At 41.7% G+C, this 13,109-nt stretch overlaps 1 protein-coding gene across 2 annotated transcripts in view; it reads right to left on the bottom strand.

Moving 5' to 3' along the window:
* Positions 1-10,946, bottom strand: part of ZBTB44 (zinc finger and BTB domain containing 44) — a 33,805-nt gene extending 22,859 nt beyond the window's left edge. For both annotated transcript variants that reach the window (XM_042474992.1, XM_042474993.1), the window contains exon 1: positions 10,606-10,946. The gene's annotated coding sequence lies outside the window, so the exon portion shown is untranslated. The remainder of the gene's footprint in view (positions 1-10,605) is intronic.
* Positions 10,947-13,109: the final 2,163 nt, after the last annotated feature.

Raw genomic sequence — 13,109 nt, 5'->3', positions numbered from 1 at the left:
GAGCTTTCAGGAGGAGTGTAAACCCAACTAACACAGGCTGAGTCCCTATTCCCGATCTGTCTTTTGACTGACCAAGAGCACCTCTGTCTTGTCTGGATGAAGCTTCAATTTGTGTGCCGTCATCCAGTCCATTACAGCAGCCAGTCATTGGTTTAGTACAGAATCAGCTTCTTTGGAATTAGATGGAAAGGAGTGATAAGAGTTTGGTATGATCAGCATACAGGTGACACCTTACTCCAAAACACTGGACAATCTCTCCCAGCAGTTTCATGTAGATGTTAAAGTCCATGGGGGACAAGACTGAACCATGAAGGACCCCACAGGGCAATGGCCAAGGAGTTGAACAGGAATCCTACAGCACCACCTTTTGAGGGTGCCCCTCCAAGAAATAATGGAGCCACTGTAAAACTGTACCTTTACCACCATGCTGGCTCAGGACCCACTGCTTTTTTTGTATTCTGTAACATCGGAAATCACCTAACAATTGTTAAGCAACAATTCTATAATTACTAATAATGCTACCCTTGAATCTTAGACCTGAAACTTGCAAAAGCAACAGCATACTGTACTTTAAAATGGATCATTTTGAAAAAGGATAGCCCTTCCTAAGAGGGTCTTCAGCTTTCTACTTCAGGCTTTTAAAAATACTCTCCCCATATACAGAAACACATTCATTTCTGGGGGTTTTCACTGCTACATATTGTGCTACTACTCTTCTGAAGTGTTCCAGGTGTGCATGCATTTTAATAACCCACCCATTTTACTTACATAAACCATTTCTTTAAAAGGAAGTGACTTTCAGGAATCTTGCTCAAGTTTAAACAAGACAAGTATCTGGTAAGGTCCTTACCTTTCTACAATGACTTAATTGTACGCTGAATCATTTGTCTGAATGAAATGATTCATTGCATACTGAGCACCATCCTCCTTAAATAAATCCAGTGTTGCCTTAACGCCCTCCCTATGGAAGTCACTTTGAAGTATAGAGACAATCTGCTTGCAATATAATAAACATTACCAACTGATTGTATCTTTAGTTTGAAAAAACATACTTCAAAATATCTTCAGCAAAAACTGTCTTAGAAACATTACATTTTTGTATGGTACACGTATTGTTGTTTATATTTTGTACGTGGATCAAGGCTCAGTAAATGCACATGACTAGACAAGCAGATTTCTCTCTATATATATATGTGAGGGAGGGAGAACACACGGGAGAAAGAAGTAGGAGAGTGTGTCCCAGGAAGGAGCTCTTCCTTTCATTTACCTTTCTCCTGCCCAGAGCAATAGGGAGATATGTCAAGTGAACTCTAATTAGCATTTGTTGCAGCTGCCTAAAAAGAAACCCCTTGGACACTGCTTTGCTATGGAGCTTATATGACAGCTATGCAAGACTGCCTATGCCTATCTGCTAAACATTAAAGGCACTTTACCAATGCTCAGAGACCATCTACGCATTGTTTCCAAGACACTCAGGATAAACTGGCAGTAAAAATCTCTTTTGCCCTGAATTCTGGCAATCTCTCATTTAATTTAATTGGGGAGAAGAAGGAATTTCACTGTGAAGCCCTACAGTTTTGTTTTATGTAGGCATTAGCTTTTACACAGGCAAGGAGAACTACTGTTGTATCTTTTGTCAATAAAACTATGCAAGGTAACCAGTAATGAACAGGTTTTATGCAACTGTGGCTACCAATGCAAAGGTGCAGAATTCGTTTCTTTCTAGTTGTATCAAGTTGAGAAATAAGTCTCTATACTTTTACCCCTTGAAGTGTTTACCTTAACTTTGTCAGTTTAGAACAGCAGTCTATTTTAGCATGTGCCGGGAGTTACACTTTTGGCCTTCCAACAAATGATCCTAACATCTGGGTACAAGCAATTGACTACTAAAGCTACTTGTAAATTTATTGGCCCAAATACTCTAAAGGCACCAATTCCTGTCTGATCTTGAAAGCTAAGCAGGGTTAGCCCTGGTTAGTATTTTGATGAGAGATTGTCAATGAATACTAGGGGCTGAAGGCTGTATTTCAGATGACAGAACTAGCAAAACTACTTCTGAGTATCTTTGTCTAAGAAAACTCTATGAAATAAACCTGCCCTAAGTCGATAGATGACTGAAAGATGACACATACTCATATGTGTGCAGTGTAATTATGTTACAATTATGTTACATAGCTGGACCAACACCACTGAACACACTTTCCTCCCCTGTGTGTGCATGTGCTTTTAAGTCACCTGTTAACTTTGGGTGATCCCATGCATTTTTCATTGGGCTTCCTTATGCAAGGAATACTCAGAGGTAGTTTTGCAAATTCTTTCAAATTTAGCAATAGCAAGAGCACTTACATTTCTCTACTGCTTTATAGTGCTGAGCATTCTCTAAGTGGATTACAGTCTGTAAGTCAATTGCCCCCCAGCAAGCTGGGTACTCATTTTATCAACCTACGAAAGGATGGAAGGCTGAATCGACCTGGAGCTTGGCAGGTTAAAATTAAAGGGGGAAAAGATTAAAAATAAGATTTAATCTTCCAAATTGGGGTTGTTTATCCCCGTCTCTGAGGAAAATCCTTAGAACAGCGGTTCCCAACCTTTGTTGGGCCACGACCCCCATTGCGGGCAAAAGTCCCACCTGTGACCTCCCTGATTGGTTGGGAGGCCACGTAGGGGCGGGACTTTCAACCACGTACAAGCCCCAGAGGCCTTTGCGGCCGGAGGTCCCGCCCCTACCTGACCCCCCAACCAATCAGGGAGGCCACCGGCGAAGGGGCGGGACTTATGGCCGCAAAGGCCACTGAGGCTTGCAGTCCCATCCTTGCCCCCTTCTCCTCGTGGGTGCCTTCGATGGCACCTGCGGGGAGAAGGGAAGAGGTGGCCCCGGCCCCTTCTAGCGCTAGCAACCACAGGGTAAAAGGGAGGAGGGGGAGGCAGGGGGGAATCCCAACCTGGCGACCCCCAGGTTGGGAACCCCTGCCTTAGAAGATACAAAAGTGGTTAACATTTCTGGAGGGCAAGGCCAGTATCCTGATAGGCCTCAACTGGTACTCTTAACCTATCACATGCTACAGCTTTGGTATGGCTGGTAAAACTAAAATGACAGCCATTTCATCCTGATTACCTAGTGTTTGCTGAATGATAATGAAAGCGAGGGTGCCAGTAAACATGGCACTTAACAAACAGCAGTCCCTAATTCCAGGATGAAATTGACAACACACCAGAACAGGACTGCATAGTAACCATGGGCGACTGGAAGTAAGAAGCAGAGTAGAATCAGACAGTAGGGAGATTTGGGTTTTGGCTCAAGAAAAGAAGCAGGGGCATAGTAAAATAGGAATGCAGAAAAATGATACCTGTGGCCAAAAAGAAGGAGAAGAAACAACAGATGATAGACGAAACACTTCAAACAGCTTAAGAAAAATGAAAAGAAAAAGAAAAAGGAAGCAGAATTACAGAGCCACAAATGCTACTGTGCAACGATTAGTGTGCAAGGATAAAGAGATTTACTGCAACAATCAATGCAGAGAAATGGAAGCTGACAACAAAAAGAGAAGGACAAGAGACTTCTCAAACAAGATTTGAGAAATCAAAGAGAAATTTAAACCAAGGGTGGAGATGCTCTACCATCAGAAAAGGAAGACAATACGATCATGATGAAATTAAAAACAGTTGGAGGCAATACAAAGAAGAGCTATATGAAAAATGTGAAAGGTTGAATGACACAGGGGAAGAAGAAGCTTATGAAGATGAACCCCAAATTTTGGAAAGCAAAGTGAAAGCCACATTAAAAGCAAATGTAAAGAATAAATCACTAGGAACAGATGATACCATTAGAACTGATACAATCCATGTATAGTTCTAACTAAAATCTGTCAACAAATATGGAAAACAAAACAGTGGCCCAAGATTGGAAACGATTAATATACACTGCTTTCCCCAAAAAAGGAGAGATAAAAAATTGAAGTAATTACAGAATCATTGCACTAATTTCCCATGCAAGCCAAGTCATGCTCAAAATACTGCAGCAAAGACTCCAACTATATATGGAGCGAGAAATCCCAGAGGTGCAAGATGGATTCAGGAAAGGAGGAGACATTAGTGATCAGATTGCAAACATGCACTGGTTAATGGAGCACTCCAAGAAATTCCAGAAGAAAATCTGCATATTCTTTATGGACTACAGCAAAGCCTTCGACTATATAGATCACAAAAAGCTATGACTTGCACTTGAGAGTGCCACAACATCTGATCATCTTGATGTGTAACCTTTACTTAGGACAAGAGGCTGCTGTCAGAACAGAATTTTAGAGGAACAGAATGGTTTCCAATTGGCAAAGGTGTCAGGCAAGATTGCATACTATCATTATTCAACAGGTATGCAGAAAATATTGTTCGCACAGCAGGCTAAGACAGGCAGTAGGAATGGAGATTGAGGGATGGAACATTAACAATCTAAGATGCAGAGATAACACAATACTACTAGCAGAAATCAACAAGTACCTGGAACAATAAATGAAGAAGGTTAAAGCGGCTTAATGCTGAACATTAAGAAAACAAAAATAATGACCATGGAAGCACTACAATAATTCAACAAGAAAATCAAAACAGTCAGAGATCCCATACCTTAGATCAAATATTGACCAGAATGGAGACTGCAGTCAAGAAATCAGAAAATAACTAGGAATGGGAAGAACAACAATGAAGATATAACTCTGAACGCTAAAGGTAGGATAGTCCAAGCCACTATATTCCCATCACAATGTATGGATGTGAAAGTTGGACAGTGAAGAAAGCATTTAGAAAGAAAATCAACTCACTTGAGATGTGTTGCTGGAGAAGAGTGCTGAAGATACCATGGACAGCCAAGAAGACAAATAAGTGGGTTCTAGATCAGTGGTTCCCAACCTTTCTAATGCTGCGACCCTTTAATACAGTTCCTCATGTTGTGGTGACCCAAACCCATGAAATTATTTTCGTTGCTACTTCATAACTGTAATTAAATAGGTGTTTTCCAATGGTCTTAGGCGACCCCCATGAAAGCGTCAGGCGACCTCCAAAGGGGTCCCGACCCACAGGTTGGGAACCACTGTTCTAGATCAAGCCTGAACTCTTTCTGGAAGCCAGGATGACTAAATTGAGACTATCATACTTTGGCCGCACCATGAAAAGGCATGAATCATTAGAAAACAAAATGATGATGGAAAAAGTAGAAGGCAGTAGAAAGGAAGACCAATTACCAGATGGTTAGACCAGTTCAGGGAGGCCATGGGCCTGAGCAGGGCAGTCAAGGACAGGGACTCTTGGAGGAGTCTCATCTACAGGGTTGCCATGAGTCAGAGTCAACTTGAGAACCGTTAACAACAACAAAGTCTCTTAGTTGGTGCCGTGTAGTTGTTCCTTGATGTTCTGGCCTTATAGTTAGAAGAAGTGAGAAAACTAACAAAAGAATGGCTAATCAATAGAAACTACACTTTAATAGGATGAAGATATGTTTTTGACATTATCAAAGTTCCTCAAAAGGCCAGTAGGGTCTATGTTTAAAAGACCTGAATAATTAAAGCTGTACCTTCACCAACTGCATCTTGGCATTTCTGACTAAATAATAATAATAACATTCTTACTTTATATCAATATCTGAAATAAAACAAATTGGTTCAACATCAAATTGTCAACTACCCTCTTTCTCAGCTTTATTAAGTAAAAACCTATTTCTGTATAAATATGGTTAAGGAAACTATTGCTATTTTAAAGCTAAAATCAATGGAACTTCTGCTAAGTAAGCTTATGTTTATGATTTGAAACACTGTTGAATGTTACCTGCCTGCTGTGTTAACTTTAGTAAAACCAAGAGGCTTGTCCCACAACATTACAGCAAAATAAGTAAATATTACAGCAAAGTAAGAGATGGTCATTAGTTCAGTTCAGTACCCCTCTCTCTCTCTCTCTCTCTCTCTTGCAGGATTGCTAGATGGACAATGTTTTCATGGAGATAAAGACAGGAACAAGTTCTTGTCCAACCTGTTCTATCAGCATGAGAGGAAACTAGTTTTTATTATCACCTATCCTAAATCTTAAAGCATTAAATATCTGCCTTTGAATTTCACCAGAAAGCAGTTTATAGCTACTAGGCATTAGGTTAATTGCACCAAGCACTTATCATATGCCTAATGATGTAGCTATTAAATTATGTCCTTTCTTCTTAATGGAGCTAATTAGTCTCTTCTGCAGTCAATCTAAGAACTTCCAAGAATTATTTTGAGTATGAATGAAGCTACTGCCGAAAAGGCTCACGTCTCAAAACCTTACCATTACTGAATAGTAAAACCTGAACGTTATGGAAAGTGCTTGATCACAGCAATGTATGGGTGTAGGGCTTTCAAATGTCCCAATGATCTATGTTGCCTAGTTGTAAACCTTATACAAGAATTCTGCAAGGTGAGTCATTATCACCATCCCTGCCCTGCAGATGTGGTTTTGAGGCTGAGAGTGAGAGTGCCTGGTCTAAGGCAACCTAGTGAGTTCATGGCAAAGGGAAGATCTGAAGCAACTGACCGCTCCCTTAGCCACTATGCTACACCAGACCATTCAGCAAAGTATAGTGCGTATTACTTCTCTTGCCCCCATTATGTTTTTATGCTGGTGTGATGCAGTGGGTGCAGCGCTGGGCTGGACATGAGCAATTTAAAGCCAGCTTCAATCTTCATTGACTATGGTGCTCAGCAGGTAGCTAGTCTAGTCACTGCCCCTCAAATGTAATTTGTGAGATTAAGGCAGCATAGCTTTCACTTCTTTCTTGGAAGGATGTAAGAAGTCCTTAAATAGTGACTTGTAACAATAGAAGCAGCTGATGAGTGAAACCAAAGTTGGATATAGATTAAACCTTTCCCCACTTGCCTCCAACTCCATAATGTATTCCTATATAAATAAATACAACGTTTATAAAGAGAACTCAAGGACATTATTCTGTGGTACAAAGAGATCAGCCTTCCCCTACCACATGTTCCCCTGTGTTTCAGTCTATATTTCTCACCACCTCTGAGCACTGAGATGGCATGCATGGGAGTTGTACTCATACACATTTGGAGACCACTAGGTTAGCTATGTCTGTCAAAGAAAATCAAGTTGTTTCCAACTTAAGGCAACTCTATAATGGGTTTTTCTTGGCAAGCTCCTTCAGAGGGGGTTTGCCACTGCTTTCTTCTGAGGCTGAAAGAGTGTGCCTTGCCCATGGTCACCCAGCGGGTTTACATGGCTGCCCACCTGCAATTCACAGATGGGCAAATGATCGTGCTGACAAAGAGTTCACTTTAAGCTGCCAGCAACACAAGAGTAACATGAGAACGGGAGGACCATATTATGACTAACGCAAACCAGGATTCCTCACCAGCATAAACAAGGATCAGCATAAGCCCCAGTCAACAATACTGTGAAATTCCCTGTATCCCTGATCTTGCAAACTGATCCACTGCCTGTAAAAGAAGGCACCAATAATGTCACAGATCATTTCAGCCTGCTTTCTTTGGCTCACTTGCAAACAAGCTCATACCCTGCCTTTTAGGTCAAACCTTGTTTGAGGCAGATATCCTTTGTCTTACTGCAACCTTTGTTGTTGTATAACAGAAATCTTGTGTTGTTCCTAGAAGTCTCTCTGAAGATAATAAGCACACGTTTTAATTTGAAGCACACCGTGATATGTGCCACTTAAGGGAGATTATGGATCTCTTTTATCAGTGCAGACTTCATGCTACATACTAAGAAAATAATTCGAAAAGAGATATTGTATAACTGTATACCTGCTTTAAGGAGGAACAGCTGCATTTCTATGCATTCTACCAAGATCCCTATGTACATTATTAACCATATAGATGTCACTTTAAGGCTGCACTCTTATGCATTTTAATGCACCTTTGATAACTCAATAGGATTAAATTATCCCAACTCTTCACAAATAATGCTGTATTAATTTAGAATCCTTTTGTGGAAAAGTCTATAAAGCAGATTATTAATCTGCAAAATAACTTCATTTGAAATAGTTCATCATTCCCAGACTATCCAGAGTTTATGACATGAGCTAGGATTTGATTCTAAGTTATTTGTATACAAGTTCAATATCATCAGATGGCATACAGCTGGTTATCTAAACATACAATGTTTACTAGGGAGAGAAGAATTGGTGTTATGGAAAGGCAACTAAAGAGAAGTCGCCTTAAGGACAAAGCTCTGGAAGGTATCAGAAATGACAGCACTGGATGAAGCAAAATGGTAGCAATCTTCTCTAAAATGTTAAGTTTGGTCTTTAATACATTTTATCCCATCTGTATTCTACTCAGTGGCTCACTAAATAGAAATCTTATTTCCAGTGTTTTGAAAGCCTATGTCGCCCTTCCCCTTGCACCCTTTAGCATCATACCACCACAATATTTCTGGCTAGACGTCGGTTGGGCATTGTGGTGTACCAAAGTAAAATGATAGATCTCAAGAGTTGAGGGAGACGCAGGTTACAAAGGAGAGGATTGCAGAGCTGCTGCATAAACAGATGAAATACTAAGGAAGGAGGCCTTTGGGGTTCTTCTTAAGAAACTGGTCTAGGAAAACCCCCTTACGTTACAAAAAGAGGGCAGACAGTAGTTCTCGATCTGGGGCAGTGAGCCACTTCAGTGTAAAGAAAAGTAACCAGGTAAACAGTCATGCCACAAGTGATGGCAGTGGGTTGAAGGTGACGCCAACGTGTTTGCAAATGAACGGACAAACCTAAACAAGGAGCAGCAACGTTATGATCAGGGAGATTTGGAAATATGGGAGGGTAAAGTGTGCCAATGCAGAAAAGGACAGCGGCAAAGTCTTTCGAGGGAGCAGAAATGACACAAGAAGGGATTACGAAAACAGGGTTAACTGCCACTAAAGGTAGCTGTGATCGAGACGCAAGGTGCGCGGCTGCTAAACTGGGCCCAATTCCAGCACTGGGAACAAAACAAAACAATTCTTATCACACAAAGCAAGCATGAAAGAGGCGGTCTAGTGGACAACATCAACATCAACACAGAGAAAGATAAGAAGTGTTAGGCTTAAGGGAGTGATAAAGCTGTCTGCTTCTTTAAGAGTATTTACTACCTGCACATAGATATAGACTGTATGCCCATTTCGAAAGTGTGAAACACAGGAACAGCTGAACACAGGTAAATACTGGGGGAGGGAGAAGGCTTTAAAGATTTCTGTTTGTGATCACACACAAACATAGTAAGTTGAAGCATGTACTCAGGGAGCAAGTGTGGTGTAATGCTCTGAGTGCTGGACTAAGGCGGCATACACACCCCAGAAATAACCCAGATTGATACCACTTTAACTGCCGTGGCTCAACGCTGTGGAGTTCTGAGAGCAGTAGTTTTGTGAGATGGTTAGCCTTCTCTCTCTCTCAGAGAGCTCCGGTGCCACAACAAGCTACAAATCCCAGGATTCCACAGCACTGAGCCGTGGCAGTTAAAGTAATGCCAACCTGGGTTATCTCTGCAGTGTGGCCTCTGGGAGACCACTAGCTGATCTTGGGCAAGTCACACTCTCTCAGCCTCAGACGATGGCAATGGCAACCCTCCTCCCAAAAGCAGACTTATGCCAAGAAAACCTCATGATAGGTCTAACTTCGTTGTTGTTGAGTGCTGAAATGTACATAATAACAAAGAAAATGAAGATGAGACAGGGCAGCACACAAGGCCCCGCGTGGCGTAGTGGTTTGAGCATTGGACTATGACTGTTTAAATGCCAGCATGGCCGTGATGAAACCCCAATGGGTGGCCATGAGCAAGTCACACTCTCTCAGCCTCAGAGGATGGCAACAACAACAACCAGAACAACAACAACACCCTTCAGAAACCGGCCAAGAAAGCCCCCTTCAGGCATCATTGGTTGACCATGCCTCACTCTCCAAAGTCTCAGAGGATGGCAATGGCAAAACCCTTCTTAAGAAACTGGTCAAGGAAAACCCCCTCTGGGTGACCCCCCCTTGGCCAAAAGTCACACTCTCTCTGCCTCAGGAGATGTAAATAGCAAAACCACTTGTAAGAAATTGGTCAGAGACCCCCCTGAGAAGGTTAAGAGGTGATATGAGAGCCCTGTTGAAGCATTTGAAGGGATGCCATGTTGAGGAGGGAGCAAGTTTGTTTTCTGCTGCTCCAGAGAACAGGACCCAATGGAGCAATGGAGGCAAGATATAAGAAAAGAGATTCCAGCTCAACGTTAGGAGGACCTTCCTGACAGTGAGGGCTGTTCAATAGAGGCACACACTCCTTCCTTGGAGGTCTTTAAGCAGAGGCTGGATGGGCGTCTGTCAATGGGGATGCTTTGATTGAGAGTTCCTGCATGGCAGGATGGGCTTGGACTGGGTGGCTTTTGAGGTCTCTATGATTCCGTGCCAAGGAGCCCAGCCTTATCAGAGGGGAAGGGAAGGGGTCACTTGAGGCCGAGGGAAGCGAGCCAAAGCCAAGGAAGCTCAGATAGTAAATAAGGAGGCAATGGAGGCCTAGACAAAAAGGGGCGGGGCCCTGGACCCAAAGGGGGCGGGGCTTGTCCCGTAGGGGCTCTCCTTCCTCCCCCCTCCCCACAAACAGTCATTATTACCTGCGACTGGCGAGAGGCCCTCTCTTCCTCCGGGCTCCGTTTCTTTTCTCTTACCTATATTGGTCCGCGCGAGGACCCGTCTTTCTCCCCCCCTCCTCCCTATCTTTTTTGGCCCATGGCGGCCGCCGCCGTCGTCACCGCCAACCGCCACTACAGCCGTTGGGGGGCTCTCCCTAGGAAAACAGTGGAGGGAGGGGGGCAAAAAGGAGATAGAGAGAGAGGGGTAGTGGGCCCTCCGTACGCAGGCGCGGTCGGTGATTGGGTGACGTCGCAGGGCCCAGGCGCTCTCTCTCTCTCCCCCCCTCCCCTTCCTTCGCACTCCAGGCAGCCTTAGCCGGGCACTTTGTTTGTGTCCCACAATGCAACGCGGCGTCTGCTAGGAGGGGGAGGGAGGATTGGAGGAGGGGGGTGAGAGTAGGCGGGGCCTCTGGGGAAGGCGGGGCTAAGGCAGAGCGAGAGGGAGCGGGAGCGCGCGCTCAGAACCCTCAGAGGGGAGCGCGCTTCGTGAGTTCTATGCGCTCGCCTTTGAGGCGGGGGCGCGCCCCACGTAGTGCTGAGGAGAAAAAGAAAGAAGTCACACAAACACACACACTATATCTCTACAGTATCTATCTATCTATCTATCTATCTGGGCCACACTGTTATATACATATGTAACATATAAATACACATTATATATATATATGTCTGTGTGTGTCACACTGTTATATACTGTACATATAATATACAATACATAAATATACACGTTATATATATATATAAACCTATATATATATATGTCACACTTTATTATATATTATAATGATATATAATCTATAAACATATATATAGTATGTATTTATACACACACACACACACTATATATATATATATATATATATATATAAATGTGTCACACTTATATACATATACAATATATAAATATACACAATATATGGTAAATAAATATACATATAATATATAAATATATATATGTCTGTGTCACACTTTATATATTATTATATATAATTATATATTATATGATATATATATATAGTATGTAACTGTACACACACTATATGTGTGTGTCACACATATATATGTGTGTGTGTGTCACACTATTATATGTATGTATATATACGTGTATATATATATATATATATAGTATGTATTTATATATACTCTCTGGCTTTGCTTTGCGAATGAAGATTCAGGAAGGACACATTATATACATATATATATATACACACACACTGTTTTATATATAAAATTAGTGTGTCACACTATTATATATCATTATATATTATATGAAATTGCACAATACTTTGTATACAGAAGAGTACAGTGCTGGGGAAATAGCATTAAAATGACTTTAATGTATTAATAACGTATAGCCCACCTTTCTGTAGCCTGGGGCCCAAGGCAGTTTAGGAGAAATTAAAGTACAGCCAAAATCTCATTGAATGAAAGGTAAACAAAATTAAACAAGCACTTTTCCTAAGAGACTTAGCAAACTTTCTGTTCTCGGACTTAGCTTGGTTTTTGCCCTTTGAGACGAACCCCGGCCTTTTAATTCAGTTTTGGGTACTCTTTCTGTAAACAGCCCTATAAATTTCACTTGCCACGATTCCTTGCACACTTGCCCAGCCTTTTGTGTCATTCAAAAGAGCACTAGTCATTCAACTCTCATGCTTAAACCACTCACATCTTGCCACTGGCCAACTCTTTCTTCCCGCAATCCATCATAATGAAGTTATGACCAACAGCCTCAGAAAGAACCATTCACTGAACCTGTTCATTCTGTTCTGCAAGCAGTTGTCTAAGCAGTTGTGTAAGCAGCACTTCGAACAAACACTTAAATTGTACATAAACATCCATAGATATCATTCCATATTTTATGGAAGAACACAACCCCTTAAATAGCTCAAATTATCATCAACTTCCGCCTCCCCAAAAGTGTCCAAACAAACAGCCATAGTTCATTATTGATTGTCTATTTGTATGATCATGGGGCTTATCGTTCAGTCCTTATACTTAACGAACTGTCTATGCAAATGTTAACCCTTTCCAGAAATCCTGTTCATTATTTCCACCTCCTTTTACCAAAATCACCCATCTTAGACCATTCTTTATCTACCTTCTCTATGTTAATTTCCATCATTTCCGTTTTAATAACTATTCCTCAATGCAGGGTATTTCAGAGCTTTTCCAATACTGGGCTATTGCCAACCTTGCAGCGGATATCAAATATAAAAGTATTCGCCAATGCTGCTTTTCAACATTTGGGAGTATTATATTCACCATATTCAACAAACATATTTCCGTCCGCGTTTCGAATTGTATTTGTAACATCTGCTCAATTAGTATATGTACTTGTTTCCAATACTTTTCCAGTTTTGGACACCTCCACCAAACATGAATCCAAGTCCCACGTGTTTTATGGCACTTCCAACAGGAATCAGAAGGCTTCTGGTATATTTTGGCTAATCTATTAGGGGTCAGGTACCAATGACGTTCCATTTCCC

Source organism: Sceloporus undulatus, chromosome 6 (assembly GCF_019175285.1).
Source record: "Sceloporus undulatus isolate JIND9_A2432 ecotype Alabama chromosome 6, SceUnd_v1.1, whole genome shotgun sequence".
In the NCBI taxonomy this organism is placed as follows: domain Eukaryota; kingdom Metazoa; phylum Chordata; class Lepidosauria; order Squamata; family Phrynosomatidae; genus Sceloporus; species Sceloporus undulatus.
Note: the sequence above shows the minus strand (reverse complement) of the source record. Positions and strands in the feature narration are given on the sequence as shown.